General features: G+C 45.0%; 1 long non-coding RNA gene across 1 annotated transcript; it reads left to right on the top strand.

Annotated features, from left to right (window-relative positions):
- Positions 1-1,859: 1,859 nt before the first annotated feature.
- Positions 1,860-5,463, top strand: LOC144177858 (uncharacterized). The gene is made up of 2 exons (XR_013323874.1): positions 1,860-2,110; positions 5,018-5,463. It is a non-coding gene; the product is annotated as an uncharacterized LOC144177858 (long non-coding RNA).
- Positions 5,464-17,457: the final 11,994 nt, after the last annotated feature.

Here is a 17,457-nt window from a genome sequence, read left to right as displayed (position 1 = left end):
ATGTAACACTGTGTTACTTTTCGAGACGCGCACGAAACAAAAACGGGGCAACATATACATTGGGGGGCACACAGCTGTTCTCGTTATACCCTTACATAAAGAGATGAGATGCTCCAAAAAATAAAAAATTAGGCTTAATTTTAGTAATGTGCAATATACAAATCAGGGTGTTGCAATATACAAATCAGTGATTACATTCGCAAAGCCCTCGAACGCTTTGAACCATCATTTTCCTGCGGCCCTGGCGGCATTCCACCTGCAATATTAAAAACTTTTGGGGAGCTTCCTGACTCCCATACTAACGGCCATATTAATTAATACAATTCAATCTGCTACTTTTCCAGGAGCCTCCCAGTCGAAAAACACAACAGGAATTTCTGTCGCACAACAGAACTTTCTGTCGCACGACAGAAATTTCTGTCGCACGACAGGGATTTCTGTTGGGACTACAGGATGGTCTGTCGTGCGACAGGAAGTTCTGTAGTAAAACTACAGAAAATCTGTCGTACGACAGGCATTTCTGTCGCACGACAGGAATTTCTGTTCGGACTATAGGGTGGCCTGTCGTGCGACAGAAATTTCTGTAGTACAACTACAGAAAATCTGTCGTACGACAGGCATTTCTGTCGCACAACAGGAAGTTCTGTTGGGAATGCAGGATGGTCTGTTGTGAGACAGGAATCTCTGCAGAATGACGACAGAATGTCTGTCCTACGACAGACATTTATGTAGTACAACAGACATATCTATGCGACCGACATTCTGCAGTCCCCACTGCAAAAACCTTTGTAATAGAACTACAAAATTTCTGTCGCATGAGACCTTTCTGTTGTACTACAGTTATTGTGCAACACCCTGTAGGCACTACACAAACTTCTGTTGGCCCACAGACTGTCCTTCAGCCACTACATTCAGCATTCGGTAATTACCATTATTATCTGCCATGCGACATCATTTTGTAGTCCCTGCAGATTTTTATAGTGTGAAAGACAAGCTTAGATCCATTGCGAAAGTGTCACATGACAGACCGTTCAGTATTGCTACAAAATATCTTGCTTACCCTGTCGGAAAACCCCGCGTTTTTTGGCATTAGGAGAGCGATGGAATAGCCCGGAAAGAACGGAATACACAGGAAAACGCCGCGCTGAACGACAGCAATGCGGGGAGGTTGCTGGAGAGCATCGAATAACATGGGGACATTGCCTTTGGGGACAGGGCTTCAGCCAATGCGAAGGGGATATCACGAACGGGATAGTCCGGGACGGTATGGTGCCGCTGCTTGGCTGGACACGGGAATGCCGCGCGCCGCGATCGACGCAGATGCTCCGAAACTTGGTGTTTGCGGCCCGTGCGGTGCCGCAAAATCCCACTTTTTTAGCGTGCGCTGCACGGAAACAATGCTGCGTGCGAGTGACGGTCATCTCGTTCAATTGCATTGCAAGCGTCTGTTGTAATGAACGTTTGTTGCATTGCGGCCATTAGCATTCCGGCCGTGTTGGAAAAAAACCTTCGCTACAAATTTGCAATTAACAACACAACTTAGCACAAATCACACTAATGTTGGAGCATCTAAGCGTAGCCCCATAATAAAAAAAATGGATACATAGAGAACTTCGGAAATTCCTTGGGTTCTTTGAGTGAATTGCAATTGCATATATTGTACTGTGGACAATGTTTGATAAAAGAATCAGGCAACAAGGGTAGCCCCTAGGCAAAACGGACGCATAAAAAACAAGTAAGATGTGCTTTTTGAAGACGTGGTGTAATAATAGACCCTATGCGAAATTGCTTGGTGATCTAGCAACACTGATGTAAACGAGACCGTCGGCCATATTGGTACGGGCGCCGATCTGGAAGTCTCGTATTGTTTACTGTGGAAGAGCAGGTGACGGTAACGCGGTATGGCTCAAACTGGACGGCGTTTTCCGGCTCCCGACCGCGGATTGTGGACGAAGGACTTGTCTGCGCTGCCGACTGTGTCCGAAGACTCGTACTACTCGGGGTGCCGTGCCAAAGACCCATCCGAGCGGCAGCGGAGCAGGGCATGCCGCCTAGCCACCGAGGCGCATTGCTCGCCTTCATCGGTGCGGACAAACACGTGCGACTCGCAGTAAGTAAATCCTTCTTTGTTTTTTACTTGACGCGAGTTAACCGGTATGAGCATTTGTATGGCACTTTGTTCACCGTTGTTTACCATGCAAATGCGCAGCGGCGACCCTATTGCAGTAACTCTGAAAGAGGAAAGCGACAATCGCCAGACCATACCGCTAGTGGGTGGATTAGGTATTTTCAAAGGGATCCGGACAGTTTATCGAACGCCGTTTTATCGAACGCCGTTTTATCGAAGTCGTTTTATCGAACGCCGTTTTATCGAACGCCGTTTTATCGACGGATGTTTTATCGAAGCCGTTTTATCGAAAGTGTTTTTCTCGGCCTTTTCGAGTAACAGAATTTGCGATACGTTTTTTTAATTTCCTCCTCGCTATGTAATTTGCAAATCTTGTCTCCACAGCAGGCCTATTTAAAAACATTTATAGTCTGTCTTCTAGTTGACTTTTATTTCCTGCGTGTTTTTTTCGTTTGTTTTTGTGATGCGCGAAATATGTCACCAGAATTTTTTGCTGTGTTCATTGCGCAACTGGTACTGCCATAACGAATCTCCTTGTGTCTCTATCCCCTCTGATCCGAAGCATATCACGGCATTGTGGCGTATTGATTAAAATGCCTCGATATGCTTCGTACCTTTTTGTATAAACCGCTTTTGTGTCGACACATAATCTAATTATTTCGCCGCGTATGTTGTAAAGCACTTCTTGGCGCTTGAGGGTCCAATGTCAAAAACCTAACTGGAACGCTAGCAAAAGTCTCTCCCGATTTCTGCATTCCTAATTCTTAATGGGATCTGAGTTCAGTTGCTAAGAGGTTACCAAGCCTTGTACTACTGTTCTCGTTGCCTTGCATGAACTAACGAGAAAAACGTTAGGTACAAAATTGTCACCGTACTGCAGGTTGGTTCGTTTTCATCTCCCTCTGGTTGCACCCCAGCATGTCTGCAGGGGTGCATGCTCTTGCCTTTTTATCATAAGGCATAAAAACAGTAAGATCAAAATAGTAAACACCGAAAATGGAGAAATCATGAAGGTCTACTCAAAATACAGCGTCGTGACCCGATTACCTCTAAGTAAAAATGGACAAATTAAAAAAATGAGAACGAGCAATACTATGGCCCGTGCGATTATACCTCAACAAGGCACACAAAAAACCAACAAAATGCGCTGCCTGGTCGGGCGTGTTCCTCCAAGGCCACCACGAAAACGTAAGGTTGGTGAATCAAAAGAGGGGCTAAGAGTGTTGACGCGAAAGTAGAAAATTATACGAAATCCTTTATTTTTTTTTTTTGAGCATGATTAACAAAAAACGTAAATTGTGGTGGGATGGGCAATTGTCCAGCTGTACTAGCTTACGAGTTTCCCTAGTGCGAGATGACCTCTGACGATTTGTGCTACTTGACGAGTTCACCTATGACGAGTTGGTTGTGACAGGTTCCCTTGTGACGATTCTCCTAGACTCCACCACCTCTGTTGGGGTCTCACTATCACTGTCGGAACCCCCCTGTTCCAGTCACATAGCACTAATCTTTCAGAAGTTCTTGGCCCAACATTTCTCCAGATGCAAACAGTGTGACCCCAAGGTCCGAGTAGGAGTCGCGGGTAAACCACGTGACTAGAACAATTGTGGGGTACAAGACTCTGGATCACGTAATGATGAACCATGGCGCAAGGGATATATTTTTCAACACTAACCTAAACACGCCGATACACATCTAAGTAATATTGCCCACGGGGTTCGGGTTGGTACTATAGGGGCAAATTCTGTAATATAAACAAGGGGGTCATACATGCTTGAGTGAAATATAAAGACTCAAAAAGTAAAAATAATTTAATAAAACAAAGGTTATCGAAAGCACTGTAAAGGCGCGTCAACATATATAGATAGGTTTTTTTATGTAATGCACGGCAGAGACAATGTAGGAGGAAGGTTACTGCAGGTTAGGTTAATGCGATGGCCAGTTAAACAAAATAAACCCCGAAAATTACAATGCAAGCCGCAAAACCGCACTTTCGATAAAACGGACGTAGGTGGGTCGATAAAACGGCATTCGATAAAACGGCGTTCGATAAAACGGGCATTTTTTCAATAAAACGGCGTTCGATAAAACGGCGTTCGATAAACTGTCTGGGAACCATTTTCAAATGCTGTACATCGAATTTACGGGATGATTTTTGGCGAAGATGTTAACGGAAAGGTTGCGGCCGTTTTCCGTGACGGTCGTCCGCCCGCGCGTTTGCCGCAAAGCAATCGTGCTTTGCGGCGAAGTCAACTACAAAAGCGCACATATGCCTTGAATTTTCTTTTTTTGTGTGTTTTCATTATTTATTGCGCATGTTCTGCGCAAAAATCTGTTTGTGTGTCTTTCTTCTCCTTTTTTGGCGGTGGGGTGGTTGTGTTTGTTTTAAAGCGCATGTTTTTGGTGTGCACGAATAGATAATACAGTAAAACCTCGTTAGCTCGAACTCACTGAACTAGAAGATTTTTTTTAATTCGATGGGTCATCGGTATAGCCCGAATGTTTACCTGTTTATCTCGAAAGATTCTGGAAGTGAGTTCCAGATAATCATATTATTGCTTGCTTAAGTTATGACGAACACGATTATGCGGGTACTGGTATCATTACCCACGCTGAGGTTTTTAAATGTTAAACTTCCTTCTCTTGAAAAATGCATTAACAAAGCATGCAGAGATACTTGCACGCTCGAACTTGACAAACAATTTTGACATCATTGCTGTTTCAGGTGTAGATTATTGCCCTTGCAACAATGTTAAGGAAGACACAAAATCTGGTCATTTTGAGTCTGTTCCTTGCGGCCACTTCTTCTGCTCTTTACCATAAACTGTAGCGGACTAGTCCTGTTCTTCACTGAGTGTTATTTACTTAGTACTCTCTCTGTTCTTGCAGGTTGGGCCTCATCCATGTGCTCAGCAGCTGCTTTCGCTCCCAGAAGAAAAGTGGCCGGCCCTAAGTTGTGTGCCTCACCTTTGAGACGGACAGTGGGGCGATTGGGGAGGCAGCGTGCGATTGCCCGGCGGGTTGCAGTGTAGCATGGAGTCACATCCTGGCTGCTGTGCACCTACTCGCCCTCTTGCAAGCCGAAGGTTTTAAGAGGCGCCACCAAAGCTTGCGTGCACTGAGCTGCCACAAGAGTGGGGACGTCCGAGACAGCAGGGCATCAAGCCAGCGAGTGTCCATAACATTGACTGGAGAAGCCCGCGATAAAATGGCCCCTCCCTTCCCTCGCCAATGCGTCTGTTCGATGCACGTCGAGTACAGGAAGTGCCGTGCAGGCGCTTGGGAGAAAACTTGGTAGCCTTGGGAATGAGTTTTTTGCCCCAGTTGTGCTGGCCTCCCGCTCCTCCTCCTCCTTCCCCCCCCCCCCCCCCCCCCCGCCAGTGACAGAAACAAGGACTGGCATGGCACCTGAAGGGTCACCTATGAGCTACCAGCAAGCATTCAGGAGCACGCAGAGGCTGGGCAACGTCGCGTTTACTAGACCGCGACATGCAGGGGTGCGCGAATGCTTCTTTTTGTTCCATTTATATCCACAGTTTGCTATACTGCACGCGCTATAAATCAGCGAAGTAGTTTAATTTACTGGGATTTTCACTGTGGATACAAAAAACGCAAAAGCTCTCAAGCTGATGCGCGGCAGCCTGATGCAACTGTGGCCGTTTTCTTTTTGAATAAAACTTGAAAATTGTCTCAGCTACCTACATCAATGGACACTATCATTACGTCGGAGGCATGCATGCAGCGAGTGACAAACTAGAGGAGTGAGTGTGTATTTTAGTCGCAAAATATTCGACAGTAAATACATCGTTGCTGGAATGGCAATGGGCACCAAGTTAACTTGACGTAACAACAAACCTTTCAGCCCGGAAAATCGGGAACCAAGTGCAAAAGCTCGAATTTTCCACCGTTAGATCATCATAAAACAGCGTTCGCCACTTCTGCAACGACACACGGCTAAATGCAACGTAAAGAAACCAACAACACACTCCCATACCGTGCGCGCCCGCCACAGAGGAAATTTTCGACGGCGTAGTGCGGCAAGAAAAGTTTGTTTACAGCCCTAGGTAAGATAAAGGCTCGTGTAGGGGCTAAGCGGTACCATTTAACAATGAAATGAAGCGGGCGCAGAGCCACAGGGACGAGTAAAGAAACAGCCTAATTTTGGCAACGTGTGGTACTGTTTTCCCGGTCGAGCGCCGCTGTCAGTCGCGTGAATAGGCGGCGCACGCTCAGGCTTCATTTAGAATACAAAGGCTGGACAAGAGAACTCCAACGGAGCTGTATTTTTCATACGGACAGCGACTACGGAACCCCGCGCTTAGCGAACCAACGACAAATATTCGCTCCAAGCGCACCGCGCCCAGCGTGTCACAAAGGTTGCTCGCGCCGGCACAGTTCGCGTCACAAAGTTCGTTCAAAAGCGTGGAACATCACGTACCTTTTCTCCATTTGAACCGGTAATTCTGCATTGCGTGCTCTGCGGCACGAAGCAATGCTCCGGCATTGTAGTCCATCACCAAGAGCGGTCAATGCCCGACGCCTTCTATGTTTTGCTAATTGGTTTCGGTTTCAAACGACCGTACCAAAATGGCGGACCTAGTTACCGGAGTCGACGTGAGATGGCGGGGCGCATTTTGCATAGGGTCTATTGCAGTGCACATTCTGACATGTATTTCTGGGTGTCTTTGAGAGCCCCATTGTTTCAATCTGCGTGCTGTTGTTTTATTTTTTAGCGAGCAATTTGTTTATTTTAACGCGAAACATGTGTCCAATCAAGCCGAAATAGTTAAAATAAGATTATAAAAACAGCGAACCAGTTGCCGCTACCTGTGTGAAAAAAAAAAAAAAAAAAGAAACGGCGCCAGTGAACTCGCTGCATTACCGAGATGTGTTAAAAAAATAAATGTAGAAAGAAAGAAAACGCGCGCCTTCCCTCTAGCCCGGCCCTTCGGAAGAAGTTCGGGGAAGCATCGTCACCACTGAAGGCATGTCGCGGCGCGGCAGAACTCGCGGGACGGGGAGACCAGAATACGAAGAATCGAGAGGGGTGCGGAGGGGTCGCGAAACAACTTCTCGTGATCGGCCGGTTCCCTCCTTACCCTTCCTTTGTTCCCTCCTGCTTTTCGTCTCCCGGTCAAAATTTGCGGTGGCTGCGTGGCCCAGTGGCTCGTTCACATTTCACATCGGCGCTTTGCCTAGTTGAAGTTAGGCTTAACTTTTTTTGTAAAAACGTGCATCTTATGTCCCCGCGGAGTGTCAGCAGCAACATTTGAAGCTTCGGAAGCTGTGGTAAAAGCAAGATCAGTGGTCCGGATTTCAAGCATCTCGATGTGAGGACTCCTCCAGCGACGACTAACCGGGATGCTTGGGATAATTGGCACTTTAATGTGAGTGAATGCGACGAATCTCGCAGGCAGCGTGATTTGGAATACGTGCGATGTGCTTCGACAATCGACTGAACTTGCCACGATCCCTGCGTGACTTCGGCAGGTATCGTGCGTGCATACTCTTCAAGATAGTGCAGCACCACAGAGACGTGCGCTTTTCGCCACAGGATATCCTTCCACCCCTTGCTGTGCGAATGCAACGGAACAAGGTTCACAAAGGCAAGCATTCCAGCTAAAGATTGACTTTCCATTTTAATTTTCTCACGTTCTCTCACGTTTTGCAGTGTAAAAAAATATTTGTTCACTTGTGTTTTAATGGCCCTAACTAATATAAGGAACGAATTTTCGAATGGTTATTGTCGATGCTCGTTTAATAAAAATTATTTGTTTGGTGTAACAGCAACATAAGAGGGCAGTAAAAGCCTCTCCATGACAAAAAGTGAAGCCGCGGTAGTGCCCAGGAACAGTGTTGTAAAAAGAGGAAAATAAAATGGATAAGCACCGCAAACTGCTTTTTTTTTTTGGACTGTGATCAGGCATGTGCAGTCTGCGTAACATCAAACTTTTGTATTGCATGCATGAATGTACCACTAGTTGCATTGCTTAAATGCCTTTTGGTTCAGCTTTCTGAAATCAGTTTTTCACTGAAAACAATTTCAAGCTTGTACCAGAAAGGCAAGAATGACCTCAAATGCTTATGTTTGTCGGTCATATTTTTATGGAAATTGTTATTAAAATTTTGAAATTGAAATTGAATTAAATTTTATTGAAATCATGCATACTTCAGGTACTTAATAGAAAAAAACATCACGGGAAGAAAATTTCTTATGCCAAACAAGTTGAAATTGGAGACATGACAGAATTTACTACGAAAACAGACATGACAGGATTTACTACAGACTACAGAACAGGATTTACTACAGACTACAGGGCAGGATTTACTACAGACTACAGGACAGGATTTACGACAGACTACAGGACAGGATTAACTACAGACTACAGGACAGGATTTACTACAGAATACAGGACAGGATTTACTACAGACTACAGGACAGGATTTACTACAGACTACAGGATAGGGTTTACTACAGACTACAGGATGTCCCATTCCCTCACAGGATCATTCTGTCGTATTTTTCTGTTGTGTTTTTCGACTGGGCTGGAAGATAGCCCGCATGGTCCCTGTCTTTAAAACTGGCGATATAGCTATTAACACTGCAACTACCGGCCTATATCGCTTCTATATGCGGCGTCTAAGCTTTTTGAGACTGTTTTGCACGATTTCTTGTCTTCGAGTGTTGAAGGCAACTACTTTCCGAACAGCATGGGTTTATGTCTGATCGTTCCACAACCACTAACATTGGTTCTTGTATGCAGCGAGCGTCAGAAGGGGTTCATTGTAGAATGCAGCTTGATACCGTGTACTTTTACATAAGCAAGGCGTTTGATGTCAGTTAGCGCAGGTTGATTTTTAAACTGTCCCTCCTGAAAATAGATAAGTCATTAGGTATTTGCCCTGTTAATCAGTTACTTGCGTGGGTGAACCTGTTATGTAAATATTAACAGCCATATCGATATATGCTGCGCCTCAAGTGGAGTGCCGCAGGAGTCTGTTCTAGACCCACTATTGTTCTCTGTGTTTCTAAAGAACGTTTTGGCCGCTATAAAACACTCATCGTTTGTACTTTACGCGGATGGCATCAAGATCTTCAAAGAAGTCATATGTATCAGCGACTGCAAGAATTTCCAAACAGACGTCGATGCCTTTGGTCACTGGTGCAAAGATAACAAGCTGATAGTGAATGCGGCGAAACGCAAAGTGTTGTCTTATACGCGCATAACGATTGCCTGCCTTTTAAGTACTTTGTTAATGAGGAGGATGAGGCAAATACACCAACCAAGGGCGTTTATTGAAAGTGGTACCAACGTTTCGGAGCCTACTCGGCTCCTTCATCAGGGGTGGAGCAGCAGTTATATAAGGTATCTTCCTCTTTTTATTTTTATTTTTTCTTTTATTGGAATTTTGGCCTTGCGCGTCGGAGACCACGGGCGTACATGGTGGGAAGGGCTCCGAGGGACCTATTCAGGCCTTCCCCGGGTTCCCTTGATTGTTAGAATAGGCAGAATCTGGGCTAGTTGGATCATAATTGATTAAATACTGGTCAGCCTAAATTTAACTGCATGGGGACGCAGACAACGACGAGGTCAGCGCTTGTGCTTCGTCTCTCGTCATTGTCTGCGTAGTTAAATTTAGGCTGACCAGTATTTAATCCCTTGAATATGCCAGGACTCGAGGAGTACTCTTTCTGCGTAATTGATTTCGATGCAAATCGCCTGCGCATCGTCCCTGTTGATTTAAATAAACGTTTATTCTCTACAAGTCAATCTTGTGGTCAGATTTTTCGCAGTGTTCGGCCAACGCACTGCGCTGAATTTCCCACTTGCGAACGTCGTTTTTGTGTTGTCGGAGGCGTTCTGGGAGGTTCCTGGTCTCGGCAACGTTACTAGCGGGACATTGTGCGCAAGCAATTTTGTAGACGACCCCTTGGGCTTTTTCTTTTGGCGGACGCTCTTTCGTTCGGGGCATCAGCCGTCTAAGCGTTGACACTGGCTTGTGGGAGACGGAAATGTCTGCCTTCCGAAGAATGCGCGATAAGGTTTCACTAGTTCCTTTAACACAGGGGAGGGAAATACGGGTGGTTCGTCGGGCAGAGAGGGTGGGGGGCAGACGGCGTAGGCAGGAGAGGGGTTGTTGACCGATGGCATCAATAGAGCGGAATTTTCATGGCTGCAGCCCGATCGGGGGAGATCCCTCGGAGCCCTTCCCACCATCTACGCCCACGGCCTCCGATGCGCAAGGGTAAGATGCGAGTAAAACGAAAAAGAAAAAGACACCTTATATTACTGCTGCTTCTTGTCTTGCACAGTCACCTCTGATGAAGGAGCCGAGTAGGCTCCGAAACGTCGGGATCGCTTTCAATAAACTCTCTTGGTTGGTGTATTTGCCTCTTCCTCAAGTTTAACCCAACTAGACACAGTTCTGTCGAAGATGTTCGCATTCAAGTCTGTTAAAGATCTTACTTTACCTAGAATTTCAATGACGACTGATTTTGGTGTGCTCTTTAACAGACAGCTGACATTTACACCGCATGCTAGATCCACAAAACAGCGTGCTTTCCGCCGCCTGGGCACAGTGTGCAGGATGTCTAGAGTTTCGTTGTTCAACACCCTTCCTGAAACGGTACTCCACTGTGTGTCGTCCCGTGCTTGAATATGCCTCGGTTGTAGGGAACGGCACGCGCAGAAGGCTATTGATACAGGGAAAAATATGTTCCTGTCGATACTCGCTTCCCTGGCGAGTATCAGAGTAATGAGTCACGACCACGGTACTTGGGAGTGCTGCCTGAACTAAAGGCTAGGCGCGATGCAGCTGACCTATTATTCCTTTTTGAGCTAATACATGGGCAAATTACCAGTTTCGATCTTCATTCTGAGCTACATCTAACAGTTCCTCTAAACATGACGAGAAAATGTCATCCTTTTTGTATACACATCGCCTGTAACAGACACGGCCCAGTGTTCCGGCTGCACAGCACATGTAAGCTCTATTCTGGTAACATAGATATTTTTAACAGCTCACTCCATCCCTTCAACTCAGACATTAGCAAAGTATCACTCACTTAGACATTCGCATATATTGTCCTTCATAAAAACGTACTGTATATTTCTCTCTACATCAGCAATAAATTCATCTTTTTAGGTTTAGTTTGACTCTTGTTAGGCTGTCTGTACGTACGTTGTCGCGCTCTCTGCGAAGTATGCTGCCCACGGAATTTTAGTTTATTCATGTTAAAAATTGATGTCACAAGTTTACATGTCTCTCTGTGTTATAGAGATGTCCATTTTATTATGTAGGCTGTTTGTCTGTTTTGTTGATTCTCATTTCGCCACATTGATGTCAACATTGCTTGTCAGCATAGAGGTCTTGTCAGAAAATGTCAGCATTTTTCTATTGATACGTTGTTCATATAGTGTCCAGGTTGCTATGCTTCTTTCTTTTCTTTTCTCATGTCGTCCATATACTTGCCAAAGTTCTGTTTTACTTGTTATCTCTCTTTATCGTCTTACTTTATGTTGACGTAGCTTGTCTTCGTTCGCCGTGCAATCTTTCGAACTTGTATCACTCTGTTCCCCAGCATCAAGGCCTCAAGGCCCTGGGCACAATAAATAAACATGATTGATTTGTTATTATTATTATTATTATACCTGAGCTCAACGTGACGATGGCGACCCCTTCCACGCAGCGAGTGGACCTTTCATCCTTTGCCACTGTTGTGGCGAAGATAAACGCAGCGTCTACGCTTTCAGCGAACGAGCAGCTGACCCCAGCCCCTTCCGAGGCTTGCCTTTTGTTAAATGATGCCTCCGGCAAGCCACCTTCCAACGACTCGGCCCAGTCAAACAAACGCAGAGGGAGTGCAGTGTGTGTGGGTGCTTCAGATGCGTGTAGCATCTCCGTCGTTCGTCCATCTAAGCGTCCGAGACACATCTTCGTGTCTAAACTGTCACCGTGCACCACTTCAGCCCAACTGATGGAGCATCTTTCGACGGTACATGTCATACCTCTGGCTTGTCAGCGGCTGAAGACCAAGTACAGTTCATATTCTTCCTTCTGCGTTACGGTCGATGAGGACTCCTTCGAGCGTTTGAGCGATCGTTTGTTCTGGCCGAAGGGCTGCCTTTTCAAACCTTTCCGCAGAAAGCTGCATCCCGAAATGTTCTGTTCCACTGATGTCCCACACGATGAAAAAAACTAACAATAGGGTGGACATTTACTATCAAAATGCGCGCGGCCTTCGCACTAAAGCGTCCGAATTTTTTGCTAATGTACTTTCCACAAATTTTCCAATTATTGTAATTTCTGAATCCTGGCTCTGTAGCGACATTAGCTCAAATGATTATTTCCCTCCAAATTACCAAGTTTTCCGCAAAGATAGGAATTTTACTGGGGCTAAACAAAAGGGAGGGGGCGTATTAGTTGCGGTCGATTGTGGTCTTCAGTGTAAGAGGCGTCAAGACCTTGAGGGCGACAATGAGTGTGTCTGGCTGGACATCCGACTGACTGGGGGCGAGAGGCTCTTAATAGGGGCGTTTTATATTCCCCCCGATGTTCCTATTTCTTCGTTCAATGAGCTACTTACTTCTGTAGAAGAAGTTTGCGCTTAACACCAAAATCACCATTTTATCATTCTAGGGGATTTCAATGCACCTGGTGTACAATGGGACAGTCTAACTAACCAGCATTACAATTATTACGTACAGCAAAAATCTCGCATTGTTTTAGACTTCCTAGATTTCACATCCATGGCACAACTGAATAACATCAAAAACTGCTCCGAAAATATCTTAGACCTCTGCTTCTCAAACATACAGAACGCGCGAGTATCAATGGTGGATATCTCTTGTCAAACCCGACAAGCTTCATCCTCCATTTTCAGTTTCGGCTCCCGTTTCGATTCGGCATTGTGGTACCTCACTAAAGTATAATGAACTCTCTCCCTTCTGTTATGCACGTGGGGATTACATTGGCTTGTATAGCTTTTTTTCTTCGTTTGATTGGTCGGAAATTCAAGAACTTCCTGATTGCAATGCACAGGTCGAACGGTTCACCGAAATTGTCAAAAGCGGTATGGACCAATTTATTCCCAAGTATAAACCAAACCACTCCAAGCACCCACATTGGTTTTCGAAAGAACTTCGTACGACTCTTAAATTAAAAAACCGCTGCCACAGAAAGTATAAGAAAACCGGGAGTGACGAATGGAAACAGAACTTCTGCTCTTACCGTAAATTATGTAAAAACCTTTATGAGCGGGACCAGCGCTCCTATCTCGATTCTGTAGAGAGTGCGAATTCTCAGCCTGAAACATTTTGGAGATACATCCGATCCCGTAAGAACAACTCACATGATCCTATCAATCTTGTAGATTCCTCTGGGGAAGAAGTTCATAATGTCGCCAACCACTTTGCTCAGCACTTCAGTGCCACATGCGGCCAGCGTGACGTCTCTGAAATGAACATATTGTTAAATCGCGTACAAGGCTCCAGCTTAGTGCTTTTGGACGAGCAGTTGGTTTTGGAGAGCCTAAAGCGCATGAAACCGTCATTGTCGTGTGGAGCTGACGGAATACCTCCAGCTATTCTCAAAACATACGGCAGCATTTTTGTACCTGTTTTGACGGTGATATTTAACCAGTGTCTAAAAACAAACGTGTTCCCTCTGGCGTGGAAAATTTCTCGAGTCCGTCCTATTTTCAAGTCAGGCTCCAAATCGGATGCAACAAACTACAGAGCAGTTTCTCTCCTTTGTGCTTGTTCCAAGCTGTTTGAGACAGCGCTGTACAAATTACTGTCAAGTTCTGTACAGAATTTTCTTGTAAGTAAATAGCACGGCTTTATATCAGGAAGGTCGACAACAACTAATCTCTCCTGCTTTATGGAGCAGGCCTCGGCAGCCATTTCTGAGAGGGGCCAGCTCGACGTTGTCTACTGTGATCTGAGCAAAGCATTTGACGTTGTCTGCCACACGCTGTTACTTAAAAAGCTTTTACAGGTAGGAATTGATACACCACTCGTGACATTGTTGGGTAGTTATCTAGATAACCGGTTCAGTTTCGTTAGCGTTAACGGGCAGACGTCTGCTCTGTACAGATCAACAAGCGGTGTGCCTCAAGGCTCCGTGTTGGGGCCTCTCTTGTTCTCCATTTTTGTTAATGATGTGTCAGCCGCAATTAAGATGTCTTCTTTCCTTCTTTACGCTGACGACATTAAAATATTCAGACGGATTGAGTCCATTAATGACTGCATTGCCCTGGAGCAAGATATATCCTCATTTTCCAAGTGGTGCTCAGACAATCGATTAAATCTTAACTCTACAAAAACAAAGGTCATGTCTTATAGCAGGAAAACGAACCGCACTTTATTTTGCTACAGTATTAACGGCGGTTACTTGTATAGAGTTGAAGAGATCAGAGACCTCGGCGTGCTTTTCGACAGTGCCTTAACTTTCTCACCTCATGTCACTCAACTTACTAGGCGGGCGCTACGCTCTCTTGGGGCTGTATGCAGGTTTTCTCGAGAATTCCGGTTTCCTTCTTCATTCCTAAAACTATTCAGAACGCTTTGTATTCCGCAACTAGAATATGCTTCTGTCGTTTGGAATGGAACCTGTAGTTCCAACTGTCAACGTATAGAGCGTGTACAAACCAAATTTTCATCAATATTTAGGCATCGTTTTCCTTCGGAGCCTATCCCTATAACTGTTTCTCTAAGTTCCCGGCGGACCCACTCAGATCTTCTTTTCATGTACAAATTGCTTCATGGTATTATTTTATGCCCGGAACTACTTGAATCAATCAGTTTTCGCGTTCCACAAAAAGCTACAAGGCTCGCCCACCCTTTTAAAGCAGCTGGAGCTCTCAGCACACGTTCTCCTCTTCAAAGGATGCAGCATGTGCATAATGTTCACTCCGAGAAGCTCGATATCTTTCAGCGTCCTCTTTGGGAGTTTTTGGCCGGGTTGTCAGCTCTGACACACTAGGTTCATCTTGGCAGTGCTATTTTTCTTCACTTATCGTCCTGACGTGTGCATTGACTTCACCGAGCTTGTTCTTGTTCCTGGTTATTCGTGTATTGTGCTGATACTGCGACTGTAATTATCGTAGAATTTTTCTTTTTCTGCCGTTTTTATCATTAAAAGTTGCCATATTCACTTCATGCGTCCATTTGAAACTGAAAATGTACGCTTCCCGAATCTTGTAAAAACTTTCTTCTTTTCACTCACCCTTCCGTATAGTTACGCTTATTGTAAGATGTCTTCTTGCAACTGACCAGACATTACTGTTTCTATTGATTGTGTAATGTTGCCTAAAATTACACTATGGTATTTTTATTCTTCTTTGAAGTTGTAGTTTCTTCTTATTTTTTGCTCACTCACTGTTCTTTTGTCAGCTGTTGATGCATTTCATTGCTGCCTTATCCCTTGTCTGTGCACCAGCACGACTTGATTGTGTAAAGTCGGTTGGATTGCACTATTTTATTTCTAATCTTCTTTGCCGTTTTTGTAGGTCTTTCTTTCTTTCTCTTTTTTTTTTTGCTCACTGAGTGTTTATTAGCAAATTGTTGATGTACTACAGTGCTGCATTTTCCCCTCTGAGTGCTCCAGCACGAAGGCTTCCGCTGTTCCTGGGCACTATAATAAACATTGATTGATTGATTGATTGATTATTATTACTTGAACAGGTTGAGGATGTTGCCACCAGCTTTGCTCAGTACATTCATTCTGCCTTTCAACTGCCAGATGGTAACGACGAACGCCTATCGTTCAATATGTCTAATTTTAATACACTTATGTTCGATTGAAAACTTGTTCGATGAAAAACTTGCCAATGATAGCCTTAAACAGATGAAACCATCATTTTCCTGTGGCGCAGATGGAATTCTAGCAGCCCTCATGAAGGCTTGCGGCAACATTTTTGTGCCTGTATTAACTTGCATTTACAATAACTGTTTACTTTTTGACAAATTTCCTCGTGCTTTGAAAATCGCTCGAATTTTTCCAATATTTAAGTCTGGTGATAAGTCAGCCGTTACTAACTATCGCCCAATTAGCGGTGTTCAGGACTGCCGTGCCCTGCGGAGTGATGTGTCGGAATTATCGGTCCGGTGCAGCAAAAACTGTCTGATTTTGAACCCTGCTAAAACAAAGCTTATCACGTACAGCCGGAAAACCCATCGTGCACTCTTTTCCTACAGCACTGAGGGAGCTCTTCTGCAAAGCGTTGAGGAGATTAGGGACCTAGGGGTTATTTTCGACAGTACCCTCTCTTTTTCTCCTCATATTAGGCTCATCACCCGGCGAGCACTCCGAAGTCTTGGTAATGTGTGTAGGACTACAAAGGAATTCTCTTCTCCAGATGTATTTCTAATGCTATATAGTACAATATGTATCGCTCAGTTAAAATATGCTTCTGTTGCGTGGAGCGGCATCTCCAAATCTAGTAGTTAATAATAGAACGTGGGCAGAAGAAGTTCTTATTCACATTTTTAAGCACCGTCATAACAATCACAGTTTTCATCCTGATTCTGACTTACCCATAGTTCCTTCCATCCCTTCCTTAAACTGCAGACGTATGCGTGCAGAACTTACATTTCTTCACAAAATTGTTCATGGAGACCTTTCTTGCGCAGACCGGCTTAACTGTTTAGAGTATAGTGTTCCACAAAGGCCCACCAGGTCGCATCGCCCGTTCTTGACCGCTGCGCGCAACACGAATCATTCTCCTGTGCGCAGAATACAGAATTCTTACAACCACTTCTTTGAACGCCTTTACATCATTCAAAGTTCCTTTAAAATTTACCGTACTGTGCTGTTGAATACAGTATGTTAAACATCTATGATGTCTCTGTCGTTCGTTTTTTTTTTTCTCCGTTTCTGGAATTTGGTTTCTCCGTGGTTCTGTTTAACTTACTGATAGTTGCAGTTATCTTCCTGGTGTTCTTTTCCCGGGGCTTCTCCTCCAAGCCGCATCAGCGCTGAGGATCTGACCCCGGGTATCCTCAACCGACAAACTCAGCTTCCGATACAAAAACTACATTTATTTACAGCCCAGCGGGCGGCTAATAGCATCCTCGATAAACACGCACCGGGGTTGCCCCCAAAACCGGCTCGGTGCACGGTGCCCAACGACGGTGCGCACCGGCACGGTGCATTGATCGAGGACAAACTGAGCGGTTCTACCCTAGCGCCATCTCTTAAGCGCTAACCACATGGAGCGATTTTTCTAGCGACGCGATGAGCGACGCGACCAGGATCCGCAGTCGCTGATCCGAAGTCGCTCACCGAGGAAACTAGAGTTCCTCTATATGTATGTAGAGGAACTC

Source organism: Haemaphysalis longicornis, unplaced genomic scaffold (genome assembly GCF_048455015.1).
Source record: "Haemaphysalis longicornis isolate Haplotype H1 unplaced genomic scaffold, Haemaphysalis longicornis Haplotype H1 scaffold_33, whole genome shotgun sequence".
Lineage (NCBI taxonomy): Eukaryota > Metazoa > Arthropoda > Arachnida > Ixodida > Ixodidae > Haemaphysalis > Haemaphysalis longicornis.
The sequence above is the reverse complement of the archived record's forward strand: the minus strand, read 5'-3'. Positions and strand labels throughout refer to the sequence as shown.